General features: G+C 35.9%; 1 long non-coding RNA gene across 2 annotated transcripts in view; it reads right to left on the bottom strand.

Moving 5' to 3' along the window:
- Positions 1-24,390, bottom strand: part of LOC110260240 (uncharacterized) — a 36,882-nt gene extending 12,492 nt beyond the window's left edge. Inside the window, exons 1-7 of one of the 2 annotated variants that reach the window (XR_014843484.1) lie at positions 24,283-24,390; positions 23,307-23,434; positions 21,554-21,580; positions 17,102-17,214; positions 8,913-8,992; positions 1,821-1,927; positions 680-891 (exon numbers count right to left, since the gene is read on the bottom strand). This is a non-coding gene — a long non-coding RNA (uncharacterized LOC110260240). The remainder of the gene's footprint in view (positions 1-679; positions 892-1,820; positions 1,928-8,912; positions 8,993-17,101; positions 17,215-21,553; positions 21,581-23,306; positions 23,435-24,282) is intronic. The other variant, XR_014843485.1, reaches the window with a different exon arrangement.
- Between the last annotated feature and the right edge of the window lie 491 nt (positions 24,391-24,881).

Raw genomic sequence — 24,881 nt, 5'->3', positions numbered from 1 at the left:
CAGGGGCACTGTTACTAAGCAAGTTCACACTAACATGTAGGATTTGGGATTTGGGGCCTTGGTTACCTATACCTCACTCCTGTGACTGTTGAAAGCATTAGAAACAATAGGATAAGACAAAATATGGTTCACAAGCACATCTACGAGCATCATAATATTGGCTGTGCTATCGATAACATCTTCTACAACATGTGATATTCTAGAAGTATGTTCTAGAGAGTACAAGTTTTGAGACTTTTGCATAATAGTTCAATGAGAAAAGCATTTTGAAACTGGGAAATGCCGCATATTATAACTACCTCATGAAAAGTTACAACTATATTAGCATATTAAAAGCAAGTTCTTTTACAATGAACATACTGTCTTAATTTTTTAATCCAGTATTATTTGGATTTTATTTGAACATTGACTTTTCTTTGTTCTCATCAAATCATTTTTTATATGGAAGATAGTATTGAATGAAAAGCAAAGTGCAGAAGCATATCATTGGTTGCACTCACATGAAGAAAGGAAATGGACATCTGTTTATACCCAAGGGTGGGAGGGGTCAATGAGGCAATTTAATATAGACTCATGCCCCTTGTTTAATACCAGGGTTAAGAAAGGACAGTTATTGAAATTCTTTACAGCTCTCAAAGACTCACAGACTACTTGAAGTGGAAAAGATATGATTAAATACCTCACTGAATGATGTGTTAAAACTGTGCTCTGAGGATCCTTTCCAGCCCCCTTGATGCATGTGGTAAACATTGCTGAGTTTCTTCAATAACTGCTTCTCCTATTCTGCCAGGTACGTGGAAGATTGCACTTCTCGGTTCTCTCATTTGTTGGCTGGGCAATGGGATGAGTACTGGGCAGTGCAACATGGGCAGAAGCGACACATTTCACTTCCTAGTAAAGGAGTACAGAATAAAAACACAGTGAAATTTTCCAGGCCTTTTCTTTCCCTGTCCCTGTAATCAAGTACATGAGCTTCCGAAAGTAAATGAGATAAAGTCTCCTTTAATTTGGATCCCTGAGTGACCGTGGGGAGATTAATCCACCACGCTCATCTTCCCACAGGCCGTCACACTTATTTGTCCTAGACAGACAGCATGAGCAAGAGACTCTTGTTGACCAAAGTGACTGAGAATTTGAGAAGGTTATCTGTAACTGCAGTGCAACTAAGTCTCCCCTGAATGAGTGAGTGTGTGTGTGTGTGTGTGTGTGTGTGTGTGTGTTGTGGGGGCTGGTAGCCCAGGCCTCTGGACTCTATGTTTCTCCTCTTTAAACCTCCTACCATCCCTGGCCTTGCTCAGTGTGTTAAGGTTCTGGCGTTGCCATGAGCTGTCATGTAGGTTGCAGACACAGCTCAGATCCTGCATTGCTGTGGCTGTGGTGTAGGCCAGCAGCTGCAGCTCTGATTCAACCCCTAGCCTGGGAACTTTCCTATGCTGCAGTTGCGGCCCTAAAACAACAAACAAACAAAAAAACCCCAAAAAACCTTCTATCCCTCCCTCCTACAATCAGAGATATATGATATATGATATATGTTGGTTTGTTTTCCAGATTGGGACTTCTAAAATATTTTCTCATATAATTCTATTGTTGAAAATACTGAAAATCATTGTTAAATATCATTCCTATTTTATGCTTAAGAATATTGAAGAGAGTTACTCAGGTGAACAACTCAGTAAAATTATTTCTGACAGTGGTGGCAGCAGAAATGGAACTCAGATTCTTGTTGTGTTTTATATTAAGATTTTTTTATTTTGTTCCACAATAAAGTCAAATTAATAATTTTTTAAAAATACAGAAAAATAGAACAAAAAAAGGCTTACCTCCCGAAGACAAGCATTCTTTATTTTCTCATGTGTTTATGATCTTTTAAATTAAAAACAATGCAATAATCATCTTTATTTATTGAATCCTTCCAGATGCCAGACACCTAGCAGTTAAAGGGAAGGCATAAGGTTACGCCTCCTCTTATCAGCCGTGTGACCTTGTTTAATCCTCTGTACATCAGATTGTTCACCTCTAAAACAAGGATTTTATTATGGTGTCATAAAGATTGAATAAATTTTAAAATATATATAAAATACTAATACTTGGAAGAATGTCTGGATTATTAAAAACACTCAGTAAATGTTAGCAATTTTACTTTTTATTTTTTTCCCCAGTTAATTCTCATAGCAAGCCTATGCAATAGGTATTAGTATCCTTCTTTATAAATAATATATAAAAGGATTAAGGAAGTTAGCAATTTCCCATAGTTACCTAGCTAACAAGTCAACCAAGACATTATGGAATCTGTTCTCTTAATTACTATAATATAAAAATATACCATTTTGTGCATCATTAATGAATGCACAAATTACTGATATTTCTGTTTCTGATTTTTTTACACTATTATGAACATTACCTTGCGTGCAGTTAATGTTACTGTGGATTATATACATTATAATAAAGGTTTTTGTGTGTTTGTATAATTTTGCCTTAGGCTAGATTACCTGTAATGAGGGGAGGGATTGGGGGGAATGAGAGAAAAGGGTAAGGGAGAATAGGAGTTACAAACTTCCAGTTATAAAATAAATGAGTTACAGAGTTCCCATTATGGCTCAGCAGGAACAAATCTGACTAGTACCCATGAGGATTCATGTTTGATTCCTGGCCTTGATCACTGGGTTGGGGATCCAGTGCCGTGAGTTGTGGTGTAGGTCGTAGATGAGGCTGTATCCCACATTGCTGTGGGTAGGCCAGCAGCTACAGCTCTAGTTGGATCCCTAGCCTGGGAACTTCCATATGCTACGGGTGTGTCTCTAAAAAAAGCAGTAAATAAATAAATGAGTTACCTTATCATGGTGATCATTTTGAAAAGCATAGAAATAGCAAATCACTATGCTGTGTACCACGAACTAATATAGTGTTGTAGGTCAATTATATTTCAAAAATAAAAAACTCAGAAAAAGAGATTAGATTTGTGGTTACCAGAGTTGGGACAGGTGAGTAGAGGGAGTTAAATGAAAGCAATCAAAAGATACAAAGTTCCACTTATAAAATATAGGACTAGGGATAAAATATACAACATGATAAACATAATTAACACTGCTGTGTGTTATACATGAACGTTGTTAAGAGAGTAAATCTCCAGAGCTCTCATCACCAGGAAAAATTTTATTCTCTTTTTCTCTTATTTTGTATCTGTAGGAGATGATGGATATTAAACTTATTGTGGTAATCATTTCTGGGTGCATTCAAGTCAAGTCATTATGCTGTACCTCTTCAACTTACACAGTGCTATGTGTCAATTATCTCAACAAAATTGGAAGAAAAAAAGAGTGAGAAAAAAATGTACCCTTCGATTCTTGATTCATACCCTTAAGATGCTGTCTAGAAGTCCAAGCCCACCCACCAGTTGTAAATTAGCATGTGCTATCAGAGAAAAATATTTGCTCTTCAGATTTAAAAGGTGGTGGTTGATCACATAAATCTAAAATAAAAAGATCTCATTTTAATTTGCTGGGTTTTGATGTCCATTCTTTAACAAATAACATTTTATTTACCGTTATTTTTTATATAATTGGGTGCTTAAATGAAAGTTTCTGCATGGCTTTATCTTCTGCCATCTTTTTCCCTCACTGCACATTCACTCCGGGGAACATGGTCCTCACTAGAGACTTGCTTATTATCACTATCCTGCTGATGTCCAAGTCTCCATTTCTCCAACTGGCCAACCCAGATCTTTCTTCTAAGCACCACCCAGACATTCATCCACATGTGCTCTGAAAAATACCATCTAGTTATTTGCTCTGTACCTAGAACTCAAATTGTCCAATTCTTCACATCTTCTTCACCAGTTCCTTTATTTTCTTCTATATGTGTAGATGATTAAAAAAAAAAAAATCCATCAGATTGCCCAAACCTAAAATGAATTTCTTTTTTTTTTCTTTTTTAGGGCTGTACTTGATGTGTTCTCTACTTTGCTTATATGATGAGACCTAATTTTCACCTGAAAATCTGAAAGTGGAGCGCCCACCTCCACCATCACTCTGCCACTTCTGCATCCCTTTCTCCCACCCCCCACCCCACAGTGCAGAGCAGTAATTCTGACATTTGACTGTATATTATAATAACCTTGGGAGTTTTAACAAAGACCAATGCCAAGACCCCATGCCCAGTGCCTAGGGGTTTGAGGAGAACCTAGATGTTGGAATTTTTTGAAAACCCAGCAAGGAATTCTTTTTTTTTAAGATCATTTTATTTATTTATTTATTTATTTTGTCTTTTTGCCTTTTCTAGGGCCGCTTCCCACGGCATATGGAGGTTCCCAGACTAGGGGTCTAATCAGAGCTGTAGCTGCCGGCCTACGCCAGAGCCACAGCAATGAGGGATCCAAGCCACGTCTGCGACCTACACCACAGCTCACAGCAATGCCAAAGCCGGATCGTTAACCCACTGAACAAGGGCAGGGATCGAACCTGCAACCTCATGGTTCCTAGTCAGATTTGTTAACCACTGTGCCATGACGGAACTCCCCAGCAAGGAATTCTAATGTACTGCCAGGATCCACTTCTCACTAAATCAAACTATTGCAGTTTCCACAATTCTCTTTTATGTCTTGCCTTTCTGCCAGGGATGATTTTGCTCATCATTTCAATCTTACAAATTTTTATTCCTCTTTAAGTAGTCAGTTGAAATTAGTTGAGGAGAGAGAGAGTGGCAGTGACTTTGGCACATTCCTATATTGGTCACATTCCCTCCACATTTCTCTCTTGTGAACACCTGATATTTTATCAATCTATAATGTGCTATGCAAGTACAACTTCAAGACCAGATTGCTGTCCTTAACACTCTTCTAGGCAATTATTCTAAATCCACTGGTTCAAGAGCCACAAACCCAGCAAAATCTTTTCTGTTCCTTGGGTAAAATGGAGTGCCTCTTCCCATAGGTGCACTTGGCATCTTGCATTTCAGAAGCTCTTTGATAATTCTTGTCACGATGCTATACAGTAACCCATCATTTGCATGTTTCTAGGGTCACTGGATGCTATAGAATTCTAAGGTGGATACTGCAGAAGTGTCTTAGCCATCTTTCTTTCCCTATAGTCTGGCTATATAATAGAGACAATGAATGCTTATCCAGTAAAAGTCTTTGCTAATACCAGGCTGCTGCCAGTTGACTACTCCATGCTCTGCAGATCTCAAAGAGACTTGAGTAGGTGAGGAATCAGTCATAAGGAAATGACTCTCTGCCCTCTTGAATACTGGCCTACCTACCAAGTTCACCTTAGGGTCGTGTTGCATTTCTATTGTCAATCTTTATTTTCAAGTCTTTGTGGTGTATCTAGAAAAAATCCTTTTCATGTGTTAGACTTTAAGTGAAAAGAGTTTCAACCTTTAAAACACTGATTCCTGCTTCTGGAGTATGGACTATAATTTACTCCATTCTTTCTGCAGGTTAGGAATTTGGGGTGTATATATTAAGTTCAGGAAGTGCATTTCTCCAATTTCTTCATATCTAAATAAATCAAATTAATGAAAACCCATTATTTACTGTGTCTTTAATAAGGCTTATAGTCTTTACACTGGGATAAGCAGAAAAGTCCAATTTGTTTCTGCTTTCCTTAAGGGAAAATATTATCCTTAATTTTAATTAGCTTGTAATAGTGTTTCTTTATTCCAGAATTTCAACATAACTAAAGATGCCTGAGTTTGTTGGCTGACAATGCATATATTTGACCCTGTGCACTCTAATAAGGCCTTACTAAGCAAAAATCTTCCTCTTGGGTTTGGGGCTGATAAAAATAATACTAACAGTACTACTACTAATACAATGATTGCCAACTACAGACAAGCTGAGGAGCTAAATGCATGTATTATCTCACTTAATACTTGTTACTGAAGTTCAAACTAGTGAAATTATTTCTCAGTACCACATCCCTACAAAGCCATGGAGCTGGCATTGCATGACAGAGCTGAACACAAGGCTGAACTTCCCAAAAGACTGCCGGATACATGGCTAACGCATAGCAATGCAGTGCTGGACCTCTCTATCCAGAATGTGAGCTGCTGGACACACCTGAGAGTGGCTCCAGAGAGTTCTCATGCCCCTCCCAGCCTGTATCATGAGTCACCCAATGCAAGAAGGAATCTGAATTTCTCCTGCACAAACATCTGGAACCAAAATATTTTCTTATGTTTTTGTATTATTTATAAATTATGTAATAAAACAATAAAGACATATTGTTTAAAACATGATATGAATCATTGTGCCTGCTAAGCCTGACCTTTATATCATGTATTCTGGCAAGGGTTTTCTTTCAACTAAGGAACACAGATATGGGGGTTAGTAGATGCAAATTACTACATTTAGAATGGATGGGCAATGAGGTCCTGCAGTACAGCCAGGGAACTATGTCCAGTCTCTTGAGGTAAGGTATTATGGGGGATGATAAGAGAAAAAGAATGGATATATACATATATATATGTAAGACTGGGTCACTTTGCTGTACAGCAGAAATTGGCAGAACATTGTAAATAAAAAAACACTTTAATTTTTAAAAATAAAAAAAAGATAGAGGGTTTGTAATTGCCAACTAATTATTGTATTTCTTGGAAGCTTGTCCCTTGAAAGCAGAACATATAGTTTCAAGACAATTTTGAAAGGGAAATTTAGATTCAGAGCAAATTTCCCTATAATAAAGTATACTTTATTTTTTTTAAATATGTTAATTAACTAATTGAAATAGGATTAATTAGTATTGTCTTATTTCCTCATAGATCATATATGCCTTTTCTGTCAAGTCTATGCCAATTTCTATTTTAGGATGTTCACGAAATATCACTACTGATTCAACCTTTCAAGACAAACTAAGCTTATTTCTGAGTGTTAGTGATTTGGCAAAATAAAAAATCTCTCTTTGGCAGTCATGTATTAGGTGGTATTTACTTGCTTTAGCACATAAAATGTCATACATTGTGTTAACACTAGGAGAGTTGGATATGATTAGTGATTTTCTGATGATGAGGGCAGGGAGACAGGATGGAGACACTGTGTGTGGACTTATAGCATGGGCTCTATTTTAATTAAAAGTGGACTCATTCCCCCAAAGGAAATCATTTTATAGCAATGTATAAAAAGAGGTTAAATTGCTTTTCATTTATCAAAATGTTTTCTCCCAAGACAGTTTGATTTCTGTAACTAACGTAATGTGTTCTTTCGTTTAAATTTCACGCTATCAAACTGAACCACATTCCCCAAGGATGACTAATTGTTTGATAAAGATGTTAGTGAAAGATCTTTCTCTTTGCTTGTACTTTCCCTCCCTTCTTCCCTTTTTCTGTTTTTTTTTTTTTTCTGGTGTAGTTTTTGAGATTCTCATTGAGTGCATAGTCTACTATGAATCATCTATGAATATATGTGAGTTCAACATGTACCTAAAATCAGGCTTACTGTCCTACATCTCAAGCTTACAATTTGAAAGAAAATTTAAATTCTGCCCATACCAACAACATAAGAGCAATACCAATTCATAATTGTACTTTGGCAATACAGTATCAGAGTATTTTTTATCTGTGTTATTAAACAACTTCAAATCATTCCTTGTCTTGTGCTTACTCCCTCCCTCTAAAATTAAACACACATGAAAGACACCTGGTTTTAAATTTTGAAGTGAAATGCAAACCAGATGGATTTTGTTGAAAATGTAGTCCTGGGCTCATGCTGAAATGGGAAGTTGATTTTTGTAAATGACATCTACAAATACACACTTAAAAGTCAGCTTTTGTTAATCAGATGTTAGGGCTCTTGGGGTTTTGACCTGTCCCAAGGAGTTGTCCTATAAAGTATTTGGCCTTCTGTATTGAAGATGAAGACAAGAATATATGTCTTCTGTTGAGATGTAGTATTTAAAAGTCAAAAAAAGTTACTTTTTTTCCTAATTTTGAGATAGCATCATTGTGTTAGCTAGTAATTCAAGTCATAAAATGGCAAATAAATTTTAATCTTAACATTTTTTCCAATTAATGATATAATGTAAACATTGTAAATTATAATATTAGCTTATTTTTGAGGGCCTACATTGCGCCAAGCTCTGAGTATGCAATGGTAAATAACCACATTTGGTTCTTACCCTCACGCAGCTTCATCTTGTGAAACTATTTTCTTCATTGCGTAGAAACAAACACATCAATAATTAATTAGTTGAAGAGAAGAAAACGAATATGTAACAAGTACTAATTCTGTATCAGGACTGAGCTGGAATTTTTCCCCCTTATTTAAACTTCCCAATAGCCCTGCAAGGTAGTTACCATGATCCTCATTTTATAGATAGGAAAACTGAGGTTCAGAGAGGTGAAGTAACAAACTAAAGATCACACAGCTAATACATTAGTAAATGGTAGAGTGAGCCTTTGAATCCAGGGCTTATTCCATAGATTGACAGATCTCCTAAATTTAATGCCATCTCTGCTTGATAGAATTTTGATTCAGTAGTTAAAGTGCGCTTTTCTCTGCTCCACAAAATGATCTAACTTTATCAAAAGAAATATATAATGTAGAACACAAACTACCATCCTGATAATATGTATATGTGCACTCCCAATATTGTCACTGGCCATTAGAGCTTTGATGATTTTTTCTTTGACTCTGGTCATAGGGTGAGAAAATTGAGCAAATGTACCTAAGATTTTAAAAATAGAAATCTACATAAATAAAAAGGACTCTTTTTTTTCTTTTAAGCTTAGAAAAGAGGCAGTATTTACAATTATATTTTAATAGTTTTCGTCATTTCATGGCATGACCAGGCTGAGGTCTTTGCTGGATAAGATGGGACTTCATGAAAGCTGGTTTCCACTCCTTTCTACTTTTTTACTCCAGAGAGTCACCTCAGTGGATGCTCAAATCCTGCCAGGTTAACTAAGATAAAACTTACAGCTTATTTTTTTTCATATGCTTCTTGAAGTCTCTCTATAGCCGGCTTGCCAAGGGTCTTCTAGGTCTTCTTTTGAATATCTGCAATGAAAGGGATCTCACTATCTTTCAGAAGAGTTCATTCGAACATGTTTGTTTAGTTCTAATAATTAGGTCAATTCTTTTCCCTCAAAATATGACAAAGCACATGTAGTTCCCATATATAGAACATAATTCATTACTATTTTTGTGGCAATCATTCAAATCTATCCATACAGTCTTCTGTGTGGCAGCCATTGATAACTATTTAAAAGTAACTATCGTGATCTCTATCTTGTTACTTCTGTTAAATATCCCCAATTCCTTCACTTGTTTTGGGATAACAGAACTTTGAGTTTCTTCACTTAAAACAAGATAGTAGCAGAGCTAAGCTCCATATTCTCAATGTGATTTCACATAAACTGTATACCAATTCTAAACCATTCCTCTTTAATCTAATATAGTCACTAATTGTTTAAAAATAATATCCAAGTTCATATTAGATTATTTTGGAAGTTACTTCTTAATATTGGCTAAAACTGAGTTTACTCTCAACTTAAATCCCTATGCTTTTTAACCTACTTTCTGTTTCACTTCTCAGCATTAGTCAATAATGCTCTTTGATGTCTGTTGTCAGTCTAATTTTATTTCTATATTATACTATTTATCTTTTCCCCCAATTTGCTTTTGAATTTTCTTTCTTTCTTTCTTTTCTTTTTTTTGTTTTTTTGTTTTTTTGTCTTTTTGCTATTTTTTTGGGCTGCTCCTGTGGCATATGGAGGTTCCCAGGCTAGGGGTCCAATCGGAGCTGTAGCCCCCGCCTACGCCAGAGCCACAGCAACGCTGGATCCGAGCCACGTCTGCAACCTATACCAGAGCTCAAGGCAACGAAAACGCAGGATTGTTAACCCACTGAGCAAGGGCAGGGACTGAACCAGCAACCACATGGTTCCTAGTCGGATTCGTTAACCACTGCGCCACTACGGGAACTCCTGAATTTTCTTTATGTAGTGTCCTGTAGTTTTGTTATTATAACTCTAGTTGTAGATTTGTTGTCTTTCCTGAATATAAACATTTATACCTTTCGTTGGTTCTGAAGATTTCTCAGCCATTTTATCTTCAACCATTGTCTCTCCCATATTGTTTGAATTTTCTTTCTCTGATTCTTGAATATTATATTCTAGACTATTTCACTGTATCCTCTATGTCTCATTAACTTTATTTTAGATTTTTCTTGTGTTGTATTTTGGATACTTTATTCAGATTCATATTTTTTGCATGGAGTTTTTAAGCTGGATTTGAATTTGGGTATTTCTAGGGGTTTTCTAGTAGCTTGCCTATATTTTTATCCTTTGATCTAATAATTTCACTTTTGACAGTTCACATAAATGTACCGAGATCTGGGTTTCAGGATGTTTCTTTCAACATTACATATAAACAAATTGAATTTCAATCTATAGGAAATGAATACCAATTATATGATAGATTGTTATGCAACTGTTAACAAGAACTGAAGCTCCCTTGTGGTGTAGTGGGTTAAGGATCCTGCATTGCTGCAGCTGTGGCGCAGGGTGCAGCTGCAGTGCAAGTTGGACCCCTGGCCCAGGAACTTCCACATGCCTTGGATGCAGCTAAAATAAATAAATAAATAAATGAGTATACACTTAGTATGATACATACCTACACAGACACATACATAGACACATATCTATGTATTGAATACTCATATTCACATAGAAAATGTCTAAAAGGATAGGCAAGAAACACTGAAAAGTGATTATATTTGAGGAGTGAGTAGGAGTCCAGAAGGATGGGAAAGAATACTATAATTTTTACTTTATAGCTTTCTGTCCTGTTTGATATTTTTCAAAAATTGTGTTTTTTTACAGTGACTATGTCCTTCTATATTTAAAATATGATTTTAAAATATCCTATTAAATTTATCTCCTCCCTCTATTATTATTATTATTTTTTTTTTGGTGATGAGGCAGAGATCTGACAGATGGTCAATAGGTTAGATAGCTTCCTTTACTGCATGTCATCTGAAAATTGGTTAAACACGAATTCTATAACATTATCATTCACTGGTAAATGTTTGGAATGCCTTTCAGGAACCTCCTTCCAGGGAGGTCTTATCAACGGGGAACCTTGCCACTAAGGAAAACGATCTGAATCCATAGTTTCTTTCTTTTCCTCCTTGCTTTCCTCCCTCCGTACCTCCCTCCCTTCCCTCCTTTCCTTCTTTTTTTCTCTTTCTTTTCTCCTTCCTTTCTTCCCTCCTTCTTTTCTTCTTCTTTATTTGGTTCTATCATGTATAAATTTGATATGTATGTATAACATATCAATCTCTCTGCAAGGCATATTTATTTCTTTAGGCAAATTAAAAATATGAAGATATTGACACATTCATTCCTTGTGTATGAGAAAATCTACCATAATCATTCCTGTACTATCACAATTACTTGGGATTATGGACTTGTGAAATTCATATCGTTAATCATTTCATAAATCCTTTAGATATCTCCTTTTATTATAGTCAAGATGCAAAAGCATTCTTGCCTTTTGTTAAGACAAGACATAAACTTCAAGATTCAAGACATAGGTAACAAAGCAGATAATCTTGAATTGAGAATTTTTGCTATAAACCACATAAAATCTTTGAGATTTTCTATGTCACATTTCTTCAAGGTATTAAGAGTTGAAATTAATGACAAAATCTAAACTGAATTTTGCAACATCTTAAGAGAGAAATGAAACTGCTTTCTAGGAAATAAGTTTTCTATAATGATTAAGTTTGATTTTTCCCTTGAGTGTTGCCAATCTGAACATATTTCTGCGAGGTACCAAAGAGTTGAGAAGGTAAAAATACTACACATTTTCAGCTCTGTAGTATCTTTTCCAAAGCTCTCCAAGCCTTGTGGATACTGCTGAAAGAAAGTCCCTGGAAGACAATCCAGAAGCCTCATCTAAGTTTTTCTAATTAACTTTCTGGAACAAAAATGGGACAACATATCACAGTCATATTTTGATTCTGTCCATTCCCCGATACTTTGCAAGATGTCAGTTTAAAACTGCACATCATTGTGTTATTTTAATACATTACCCTTAGGACCACTTTTGCTTCCCCTTTACATTCCATGAAGATGATCATTTCACTCATCCCAATTGTATTTAACTATTTTGGAAAGTCTGGTATGAAAATATTGTACTGTGGAGTCCCCTGATTAACTATCGAATTGTGGTTAAAAATATTCACAAGGTCAAATAACTTCTTGACTTTTCTTATAAGCCCTCGCATGTAGGTATCTGCAATCCTTTAGGTGACTCAGGGACCAGAAATGGTTACAGGGTCACTATGTTCTTTCCTTTAACCAAAATATGAGGCTGCACTGTTAGCTGCTATTTTAACCACTTAAATAATAAAAGGTACCATTTAGTATATCTACCATGTATAGGGTGCTAGCATGTGAAATAATTTTATACATTTTTCCCTTAACTTTTATCTCAGAGAAGAGTGAGCATATATCATTTTAGGTTACCTGTCTCCAGTTTGCCTCTTTTTAAGAGTGTGGTTTTATTTCCTTCATGCCTTTCAATATATAAAAATTTCTTAAAACATGCCAACTCTTTACAAATCAGTTCATCGTCTTTAAGTGCGTAAACTAATTTGAATATACAAAAATAATGAGGGGTCCAAATAAAAATTAATGTCATATTATTTTTCTTATAGTTGGTAAAGCCTGGTTCCCAACTGTTGTTCAAATAGGCTTCAGAAATAAGTGATAAAATTTTGTGATTTTAGAATCAGGTCTACCTCAAGTAATGTTTACAGGCAAAATCAGTCCAGCAATTTTGACTGATTTGAGTGCTAAAACTAAACTCACATACCTTCCAGAAGTTAAAAGTAACCAATATTTGCCAGAAGGGATTGCTTTATTTTTCAGCTAAACTATGCTGTAAAGTAAAAAATAGTTTTGATCTGGTTATATATCTGACCCAATGTGTATAAACAAAATCAACTTTTGTTTCTTCTAAACTGGCAAGGCTATAAAATTTAATATAATTATGTCTGCTGTGCTTAAACACTTTACATGATTTATTTTATTTTATCCTTGACTTAAACCTAAATTAGGGGAATTAATTTGTTAGCTTCATTTTGCAGGTGAGAAACTGAGGTTTGAAAAGGTTAACTAATAGACCATGTTCACCCTAAGTGGAAAATTTGTTATTAAAATGGAAATGTAGATCAGTGCTGGAGCCCAAGCTCAGAGCCATTATACCAAATAGCTTTTCAGTATTCTCACCTTTCACATGTTACACACGTTTTATGACTGGCCTGGAAACTCTATACTAAGGAAAAAGTGAGATTTGTAATTCATTCGTAACCTACTGGTACAGGAAGGTTTTTCAAAGAGGCAAATACTTGCATAATAGTGGACCACAGTAGAAATCATGAGGGTGTTACAGGTCAGCAGTTACTGAGGAGAATTTCAGAGATGCCTATACTAGGTCTGGTTCTAATTAGTAGTTCATTGTGAAGAGTACTAAGCACAGACAGGCACTCAAGACTAAATGAAAAGAAGAAAAGGCTATTTCACCCAATGGAAACCTTTTAAAAATTGTCCTGATTAAATTGTTGCATACCTAACAATTTTCTCCTGGTGTTTATTACAGGATGTTGCCAAAGTTTGCCTATTTGGTGCACAGCCAAAAGTTTTGCAACTTCCCTCTGATCTGAAAACATTCTTGTCAGATTTTCTTTTGAGTCATCAACTTTTCCAGACATCACACAGTTGAGTCAATTAAAATAAAGTTAATTGGTATTTTTGTCCTTTGTCAAATTAAATCGTTCCATATGGAGGGGTTTGCAGATTGCTGGCGATGTCTTTTGGGAAGGTGAGAGTTCAGAGGTGAAGGCCACGGAACTATTTTACTCCTATGGAAAAAAATAAGTGATATCTTTCAAAAAATGAGAAATGTCATTTTAAAATAATCTAGGTGCCAGCCATTAGAAAAATAATCACTTGAGTTTCCTAAGGTTTTACATAAGTGTGCCAACAGAGGAATGTAAGTAAAATTGATTATCACAGAGAAATCATCCTGATTGTTCTCTCATAAATATTTAATCATATTATTTTATTTGTCACTTTATGTTCTTTATTTAATTCCTAAAATATATATTTGGAAGTTGAGCTATTTTGTGGTGAATTATGTAAATTGTGGTTAAAAATATTCACAAGGTCAAATAACTTCTTGACTTTTTTATAAGTCCTCACATGTAGGTATCTGCAATCCTTTAGGTGGTTCAGGGACCAGAAATGGTTACAGGGTCACTACGTTCTTTCTTTTAACCAAAATATGAGGCTGCACTGTTAGCTGCTATTTTAACCACTTAAATAATAAAAGGTACCATTTAGTATATCTACCATGTATAGGGTGCTGGCATGTGAAATAATTTTACACATTTTTCCCTTAACTTTTATCATAGTCTTAGGATGTAGAAATTGGTCTCATGAGGAAACTGAGGTTCAGATTTGCTCAGTATTACACAGTTTTAAGTGGGAGGGATTCCACCCATCCTTTGTATGTGAAAAAGTTATCTTTCTGAGCTTGTCTACTTATTCTGAGTATAGCTCTTAGTATAGGCACAGAAATGATCAAAATATTGTATTTATTGGTAGTGAAAACTAACTAGAAGTTCTGACAAATAGAGACATGGGCACATGCTTGACTTGAGTGAAAAGGAGAGAAGTGTGTAGAATGGGACGTTTTAAACAAATAACTATGTCTGTCCTGGTGGCAAATGAGTGGTGCCCCTAGCTGCAATAGGAAATGTACAATAGGAAAAGTGCAATAGGAAATGCACAACAGGAAATGTGCCAAATAGAAGACCCCAGCGACAGAGAACACTGAGGAGAAGATCCTGAGTCAGGAAATATCTAGCTCTTGCCAGATTTCTGTTCTGGTGGATTATTTTGATGCTGATCATCTTTTAGGAATTTTTGGCACCATTTTTTTTTTCATGAAAAAAGTATACTCCATTGTTACTAGATCCTCTACTGTTAGAAAAAATTTACTCTCTTTGGGAACATTTTAAACCCTGAAAATTTTTCTTCAAGGAATTCATCTTTAAGGATGGTTTTTATTCATCATCTCCCTAAAATTTTCCTCAGTAAAGAAAACTGCTAAAGACTGTACACCTCTGACTGGCTGACATTTCTGGAATAATACTTAGGACAATATCTGGCATATTCTCTGCTCGGCAGTGATATCGGTGATAAGAGAGGGATATAAGGTATTATAGGTCCAGCTGTAACTCTCATTACAAAACAAAAAAAATGAGGTAATTTTAAAGAATCATCATATTGCTCACAGCTCAAGACCCTTCACTGCTTCCCACAGCACCTGGAACAAAATCTAATTCCTTAAAACACACTATAAAACCTACAGCACACAGTTGCTAAGGACCTTTGCAACCCTGTTGACCACTTCTAGTCCTGCCCGTCTCCACACTGACCTCCTCTCTCCCTGGCACACCAAGTGCATGCCTGACTCCGGGGCCTTTTATTTGCTGTTTCCTCATCTAGAACATTCTGTCCCCAGAGGTTTTGCCTAGTTCAGTTCCTGGTATTAAAATCCTCTTGAAGTCCCCTTCTCACTATTGTTTGACCACTTTTCCTAAAATGGCCCCCTCATCCCCTGCCGCTGCATGCTCACATCCTACCCTGCTTTATCTTAACAGCATCGGTCCTTATCTGAGATAGATACTATTAAGATCTGTCTTAGTTGTTAAACTATTTATGTGTCAGTTAAATCTCCCCTAGAAAAATACAAACTCAGTGAAGTAGAGAATATGTTACTCTTGTTCCAGACTGTGGCTTAATGTACATAACCTACCATATTAATAAACAGACAAACAAAACAAATAAATGTTGGAGGAGGTGGCTTCTAACTCCCTTTTCACTCTCCCAGGAGTACTCTAACATCTCCGTGTTTTAAAGCTAAGGCCAAAGAGAGGCGTCCCCATTGTGTCAGTGGAAACAAATCCGACTAGCATCCATGAGGATGCAGGTTCAATCTCTGGCCTTGCTCAGTGGGTTAAGGATCAGCGTTGCCATGAGCTGTGGCGTAGTTTGCAGACATGGCTCAGATCCTGCGTTGCTGTGGCTCTGGCGTAGGCTGGTGGTTACAGCTCCAATTCAACCCCTAGCCTGGGAACTTCCATATGCTGAGAGTGTGGGCCTAAAAAGCAAAAAAAAAAAAAAAAAAAAAAAATTAAAACTAAGGCCGAAGAAAAAGAGAAAACTTTGCCTCTTATCAACCTAATTTTTGTCTTCTAAGTCACACACTCCCCCCTGCTTGGGTTTTGGATATGAAATTGTACTCTGCCTTCAGGGGAAACACTCCCCTCAGTTGTTGCTTATTTATTATCCATGACAACTTCTTAAAAAAATTCTTTCTATCTTATTACTGGGATCTCCCAGCCTCACCTTCCCTATCCCACTCTAGACTGGGCTTTGCAATTGTTCTACTTTGTTTATAGTGAGATTCCCAAAAGCAATTTTGGGTAGTCTGCTATTTGCCCCAGTTCCACTAAAATGTTAATGAGAGTACCTCCTTCCCCCAGGCCACAGATCAAAATTTCCTCAAGATAGAGAATGGATGTGTGTACACGTATAACTGAATCACTTTGTTGTACAGCAGAAATTGTCACAACGTTGTAAATCAACTAGACTTCAATAAAACTTTAAAAAATGAAAAAAAAAAAAATCCCTCAAATAGGCTTCCACACACACATGCAGATATATACTCAGCCTTCTTGTAACACTAGCACAATCGATTCTATTTGGGAACATCTAATTGGTGCTGGTTTCCTGACAATCTTGTCTTTCTAGACCTGGTCTTCCATTACTCTTGCACGCCTATTAGTAATGTATCCTGCTCACTGATGCATATTACCTCTAGCTAGGGATGACCCTTTTCCTTATTATTGGGTATTCTTTTTCTTTTTTCTTTTGACATGCCCTCCTAAAAATGTTGGAACAGCCGTGCTTTCTCCTTCCTTGGTTGAAGGTGTCAGTTTGCTTTCTGGGAACCAGGCCGTCATTCCCATTCACTATTGTATGGAAGGGAACTAAGAGCATTCATGCAAATAGAATCTGGGAGACTTGCCTTAACATCCACAAGACCTGGGATGGAAATGATGAACAACCTTTGTCTGGATCCTCAGTATGTTGCAACCAGCATTCAGGGTGTGACAGAATCAGGGACAAGACCTTAATATCCTAGAAAAAAATAAATACCTGAGTTAGTCCAGTTATTAATGTTTCATTAAATTTCCTATCAGAGTGACTGGTATGATATTGAGGGTTTGACACAGTGTTGTCCTAACAGAATTGCTCATTCCTTGCAATAAAATGCTTATTTGGTTTTTAGCTCTCCATTTTCTACACAGTGGGTGCTCCATAAATATGGAGTGGTTGGAATTTGGAATTTCAAGTGTCATAATTTAGGGGTTATTGGCTCCATATAATTACCACTGTGAACTACAAATATAGCTAAAATTGGATCTCTACCTTGAATCATTTCCATGCAGCTTCTGGTCTAAGTCACACAGCAAACCCTTAAGGTAGAAAATTACCCTTCTTTTTTTTTTATAGCTCCAAGTTTATTACTGAAGGCTAATAAACAGTGGTTAATAAGGAGAAGTTTTAAATTTCAGGCATGTTTTTAGAGACTAAAGCTAATAATATTATTAAGTGGAAGCAAAGAAATATTTGTTTTGGTGGTAGTTATTAAATATCTAAAAGAAGCACACATATCATGCCTCAGCAATTGTTTTGTGGTTTGACTCTTGCTTCCTTAAATATAGGAAATGGCACTGAGAATAGCACAATTGTTTTTTAAACAGAGTCTACTTTTTAAATAAAGCAGCTATGTATAACATTCTAAATCAGACTTCAGATATTAGGGCGTACTTATTTTTAAGGACTGTGATAAAATACAGCTCATCTTAAACGAAATTACTGTTACCATTAAACATTGATGTATCTATAATCAGGTCATTAAAAATGAGTGAAATGAACCTTAGATAATAAACTAAGTACGGTCAACCAGGCAAAATTTTCTTTTCTGAAAGAGTGAGAGTATATATAACTTAATAAATATTTAATATTTCAGTTCTTTTTAGCTGCATAAATATTTATTTAGGTGTGCCAAACCCTGAGCTGGATCTAGGTTGACAAATACGATTGAAACTTTCGTCTCTACCTAGGAGGCGTTTACAAGAGGGAAGAGTGGTTTTGAAGAGAGGTTTCTACACCAGGGAATCTGTAGGACAGGACTTTGCTTATAGAGGGAAACATTAAAACATCTGTTTCTATTTATAAAATTTAATTTTTTTAATAATAAAAAAATGAATCAGTAAAATGTAAAAACTAAAGATGTCCAATGCAAAGAAACTAAGACTTACTAACCACCCACACAGCCCATGGTGCCTTGACTTTCACATTAAGTATGAGGAATTTCAAAAGTAGTCAGATTGTAAAAATAAACATACACTTCTGCATAATGTATAACATAGTAAGACACACAACTAGATCTTACAAATTTTTAGTAATTAAAATAATCAATATATGGAAGACTTTTTTGAGGTTTGTTAACTTGATGATCAAAAACAGAAAGCCAAATACTTTTAGGGACAGGATCATTCTTCCTGTCACACTAAAAGTGGCTAAAGGAATATACAGAAAACAACATAAAAATATGGTTACATATTTAAATGCATGCCTTTGTCATAAAATCACTGAAAAATGCACAAGATTGATGCAGATGGGTAGACATGAGTATTAGAAAGAAGCCACCCAACCTATGAATTTTGCAATGCAGATGGAGAAAGGCACAAATGTTACTAACATGTCTCAGCTGATGTTATTTTCTCTATTCGGTTTCAATAATGAAACAAAGAACTACTTATTTTTTATAAACCACAAAAGGAAAGATGTAGCAGAGATGACGCATTCTTGGTAGAAAATTATTTTCTTAATAAAAACAATGTTTTGTGGAAATAACTGTGAATAGTAACCACTGATGAAGCAGCTGCTTTTTTTACTGGACGTTTTCAAAAGAATTCCAGGGAAATGTTGAGGAGAAAACATCATTTCCTGATTTCTTCATAGGTAAGCTATTTGGATGAAAGGGTGCTTAAGTCCAGAAATGCTTAGAGTATATAAACTCTTATAGGCGTAAGATACAGTAGACTCCTTAAAATACTTTGGATTGTGATCAGGTATAGTCATAAAAATCTTCTGTATACACATATAATTGGAGACAAAATACTTTAAAGGAACTTGTAAATTTTGGACTTAAAGCAAATCTACATACTTTTTAATTGAAGTATAGTTGATTTAAAATACCACTTTCAAGTGTACAGCATAGTGATACGGTATTTTTATAGATTACGCTTCATTTAAAGTTACTATAAAATATTGGCTATTTTCCCTGTGCTATACAATGTATCTTTGTAGTTTGCTTTCTACCTGATAGCTCTTAATCCCCTACCCTATCTCACCCTTTCCCTATTCCTTCTCAACTGATAACCACTAGTTTGTTCTTTCTATCTGTGACTCAGCTCTGTTATATTCATTCGTTTCACTTTTTTGATTCTATATATATGTAACATGCTGTATCTATCTTTCTTTGTCCGACTTTATATCTCTAAGCATAATATCTTTCAGGTTCATCCATGCTGTTGCAAATGGCAAAATCTTATTCTTTTGTATGGCCCATTAAATACATATTAATGTATGTAAGTTTACCACATCTTCTTTATCCATTCAACTATTGATGGACACTTAGGTTGCTTCCATATTTTGGCTATTGTAAATAAACGCTGCTATGAACATGGGATGCATGTATCTTTTCAAGTATGTTTTTGTTTTCTTCAGATATATATTCAGGAGTTGCATTGCTGGATCATATGATAGTTTAGTTTTTAATTTCTTGAGGAATTTCTATACTGTTTTCCATAGTGGCTGCAATAATTTACATTCCCACCAACAGGGTCCTAGGGTTCCCGTTTCTCCATATCCTCACCAATAGTTATTATTTGTGGTCTTTATGATGATAGCCATTCTGACAGGTATGAGTTGATATCTAATCATGTTTTTTATTTGCATTTCTCTGATGATTAGAGATGTTGAGCATATTTTCATGTGCCTGTTGGCCATCTGTATGTTTTCTTTGGAAAAATGTTTGTTCAGATCCTCTGCCCATTTTTAAATTGTATACACTTTTCTACATAAAAGTGTATTCCAAACTTGTTGATGATAAATTGATATTATTAGTAGGATAAATAATGGACAATTTTTAAAAAATTATATATTTATTCTAAACAAAGTTAATATTCAAAGGAATATTTGTTATGGAAAAATAATTTTGAGAGATAATGTTAAGAAGTTTTTCCAAGTTAAACAATTCTGTTTCTGAAAGTGCTTTGACTGCATTTACTCTGAAACTGTATTCCTTGCACATTTAAAAAATATTGGAAACATTCTCTTCACCTGTTGAAATTCTTACACATAAAGAATCCTTGTGGATTTTGAATTCATTTATAAAATACTCAAATGTAATACTTTGATCAGTTTGTAAGAAAAACTGATACATGAAGGAAGATTAAAAGTTACTAGTCAAATTTAAAGAACAACATTTGCATAATCTAGAATGAGGTTGAAAAATAATTTTTTAAATTTAATAAGTCTACTCTCTGATGCCCTTTTACCATTTGGACATGCAAGATTCCAAGATTTCTCTTTCAAATTTTCCTGATTGTTTTATAAACATATGTTACACTTTGTTCCGTTAAATATGAATCCTATAAAAGGTACAGAGGCTGGATAGGATTTAGGTTTGGTTTTCAGCAAGAATGCTTCATAAATAATGTTGTGTGATTCAACCAGTAGTCATTTGGTGTTTAGTTCTTTATTTTTATTAAGGTCAATAGCTATTGCTATTGTAAATTAGCAAGTAACAATAATATCTTGTATTATAAAATATGATGGACTCATGGGCATGGGGATGAGGCAGTTGTGGATCAAGGAGGATAAAATAGAGAAAATAATGTTTGAGCAAAGTCTTAAAGGGTGTTTTGGAGATTTTCAGTAGCCCTGGACACAGGGTGGAAAACGGAAGTCATTCCTGATAGCAAGACCAAATGCACAAACATGCAGGACTTCTGTGGGGGAGATTTTTATGTTTGAGAACTGTGATTTACAACAGTCTGGCTGCAATATATTTCTGGTCTAGCCCCCAGACTTTTAGCATCTCAGGGATGATGAAGAAGATTGCCAAAGTGGGGGTCAATGGTGTGGAGTGTGACTGGAGATGGGGTCTTCATGCACTTGAATTTCCATAAGAATCTAGAACTTCTACATTGTGCTGGGGTCAGGAAGCCCCCAAAATGACTGAAGTGATTTCTTTCCTGATTTGATGGGGATTTAAAGGTAATATTAAGATGATTAAAATATATAATCTATTATGTAACATCATCACAACATAAAGTATTATGATATTTCTTGCTTGTCTGGGCTTGTGAAATTGAGATTTATACTCACAAAAGTTACTTACATTATCTCACTGTTTCTGACAATGATACTGCAAAGAAAAAAAAAGGCAAGTAAAAATTATCATTATTATCCATATTTAATAGACGAGGAAACAATTTCAGAGAGGGTAAGAGAATTTTCCAGTGCTCAGTCGTTGGCCTAGATCTTCTGAAAATATTTTCAGGTGAGGTGTCCATCTAAAGATATCTGTCCTCTGTGGAAGGTGGTTTCTTTGGACATTAGCTATATATATATGACAATGTTTTACTGAATATGCATCATTTTCAAAACACTAGATCTATTTCCTGATAAGGGTATTATTATTCTACCCTTTGTTTCTCAACTACAGTAGGCAGAATTTTTGCTGTATCACCCCGCATTATCCCCAGGACTATGAATGTGATGCATTTCATGCCTGTCTCTGAATGCTCCCATGTTTACAGGGCTAATGTGATTAGATTAAACCCATACAGACAATCTGCCCTGAAAAGAGTCAGGAGCTGAGTATGGCCACCAGCTCACCTCCAGCAGGAAAAAGAGATTTCAGTTCTACAACCTCAAGAACTTCATTCTTCCAACAGTGAGCTAAGATAGATCCTCAGCTCCAGATGAGAATACAGCTTGCTGAGGCCTTGATTTTTGACTTTGTGAGACACTGAGCAGAAAGCTCATGGCAATAATACAAAAGGACAAGACAGCTTGAAATAAATATTTTGATAAAATGTTTCTTGGGAGGAAAGACAAAATAAGGTTTTCATGTTGGAAAACAGTAAAACACACTGAAATGTCTTATGCCAAATACATGCTTTCCAGTGAAGTGGGGATACTGAAAACAAGATTGAGCTTGCATTTAATCACTTTTAAAAACATGAAAGAGTGAATTATATGGTTTATAGGACTAAAAATGCTGTGGTTCTATATAATCAGGGAGGAATGAGGTTGGAGCAGCAGAAAGGGTAGCAGGAAAATAGGAAATGGGGCAATGAGAGGTATGCCAATAGGGAAGAAGTCAAGAATAATATAGACTATAGATGTAGGCCACTGCCTTGGTTCTGGGCCAGTGTAAGCAGTACATATAGGATGCATTTAACTTGGGAACCACCCTAAAGAAATATGATGACCCCCTTCATCTGAAATAGCCCAATGTTACAGTGGGAGAGGCATCTTCTCATGAGGAAGGGTAGTATGACTTGTCTGCTCTAATGTATATCACTCCAGGTTCATCTCCACTTTGGAGAACTTCCTAGTCCCATGGTCGCCCCCAAATTGCCTCAGGGACAATCATTTTTATCTCTTCTCCTCCAATATAGATGGTACAAATCTCTATTATCCATTGTACGTTTGATTCTAGCCTGGTACATGTAATAAAATTTTATAAAGGGAAGCATAATGGTAACAAAAATAAAATATGATTCACAACTGGTATTTAGATGACTTCTTTGGGAGACTTCTTTGCGTGCCTGTTCTTATAGAGGCACCTCTTGATAGTTCTCATTCAACTGTCCTATATCTTATTGAAGGCATCTTTGTTTATCAGTAGTCAAGAACGTGCTGATACATATAGACTTCTCTTGATTTGGGTCCTGCCAGAAATAAAGCATGAGCAAAGGATTTAAGGGCAAGTAATTTACTTGAGAGATAATTCCAGGAAGACTGGTAAAGGATTGGAAGTAAGACATGTGAGAAATTAAGACAACAAAGAGTGTGCTACCAAGCTAGTGGCTCATTTCTCCTGGCGAATGTGGGATACAGTGTAGAATACATCCCAGAGTTACCATGATCAAGGGGAAAATAAGCCGAGGTGTTCATCCACAGATATTTGTCAACTGTTGAAGACTGTTCATTGGGACATTAACCATCCAGTTCTTCTAGGTAACCCTGTGCAGGAGCTGAGGCTGCTCTCCTGGTCAGAAAACAAACAAACAAACAAACAAAAACAAAACAACAAACAAAATTCAACAAAAACGCCCCCCCCCCAAATAACCCTTGATAGAGAATCACAAGTTGCAAGTTTTCCCAGCAAACAGGCTTTCCTATGAAGTGGAAGTGTCGCAAGGCACCAACAGTGTCTGCTGTGAAGACATCTCCGAGTCTTGACACCAAGAGACTACCAGTTAACACACATTTACTGAGCCCTAACTACATCCCAGTCACTCTCTCCAAATGGCTCATTCCCTTTCTTAATCTACAGTATCACAAAAGCAGTAATATCAGATATAGTCCCAAAGAGACCACAGTAGAGGATTTTGTGGAGGTTTATTGGTACAACAATGGAAATTCCCATGTCTCCTTTTCCCTGCTCCACTGCCCCTGGAAATGCTGTTATCCTGCTCTCTGGGTGTCCCCTCCTGGGGTGGGGCTCCGATCAGTGTTGTTGCTTGGTACTAGACTCAGGTATAATCACTTGTTTGGACATAGGTAACTCAAATATTATCAAATGTTTTTGTCATGCTAGGATGCAGTGCTTGTTTCTGGTTGTTCCTTATACTCAAAACAAAAAATATTTAATTTTGAAAAATGTAGCCCATATGATTCTCATTAGTACATAAATAATCTGATATTCTTTTTACATGAACTCTTAAGTTTGGAAAAATGTGTCTTTATAATCTTTTTGTTGAAAGCAGAAAGGCATTTTTCTTAAAATACAAACACTCAAGAAAAAATTTCTGATAGATAAATTTGAGTTTCTGCAGTTTTCATTCGTGTGTCTATCCATCCCTCCACCCCCTCACCCAACCAGCTTTCACTTACCATCTAAGCTGTCTTCATGTTATACCAGCTGCTGGAAACACAAAGTAAAATAAGACATAGGACGAGAATTCAAGTTACTGCCTGGAACAGAAAAAGATTGTGTAAATCACTTGACAATTGAGATTCAAGAATATTCTAGACACAATAGTGGGTTCTTATTCCAAAAAAATCCATCTCCCCCCAAAAAACAACAAAAAACAAACTAGTTAAATTTGATATCTGACCCAAATGCTCATTATCTGGACAGAGAACAAGTACATTCATAGTTGACTGGAACACAAGTCAAACTGAAAACCTCGTAAGGTAAGTAGAAGTAAAATGCCATGGAAGCACAGAGGGTGAGTAATTGATTTTAGGGGAAGTTGGGTGGACTTCCAAGAGGATCAGTTTTTCTTGAGTGTGAATATTTACAGGCACAAATGCTGCAGGCTGATGTGGGTACCAGGTGGGTAAGGTGACCTAGGTGTGGCAGAGTGAGCATCTAGGTGAGGCTATTTCATTACTTTCACACCTATGAAAATCACTGGGAAAAGTGGATTACTCTGTTCACATTCATGACTCCCAATCTCAATTAAACCTTTAGAAGTACTTTATAAAGT

Source organism: Sus scrofa, chromosome 4, assembly GCF_054392235.1.
Source record: "Sus scrofa isolate SSC_HxYL_T2T_F1_AM1 chromosome 4, Sscrofa_HxYL_maternal_Yorkshire_Landrace_v2.0, whole genome shotgun sequence".
Classification (NCBI taxonomy): domain Eukaryota; kingdom Metazoa; phylum Chordata; class Mammalia; order Artiodactyla; family Suidae; genus Sus; species Sus scrofa.
This window is presented reverse-complemented; position numbering and strand designations above follow the sequence as displayed.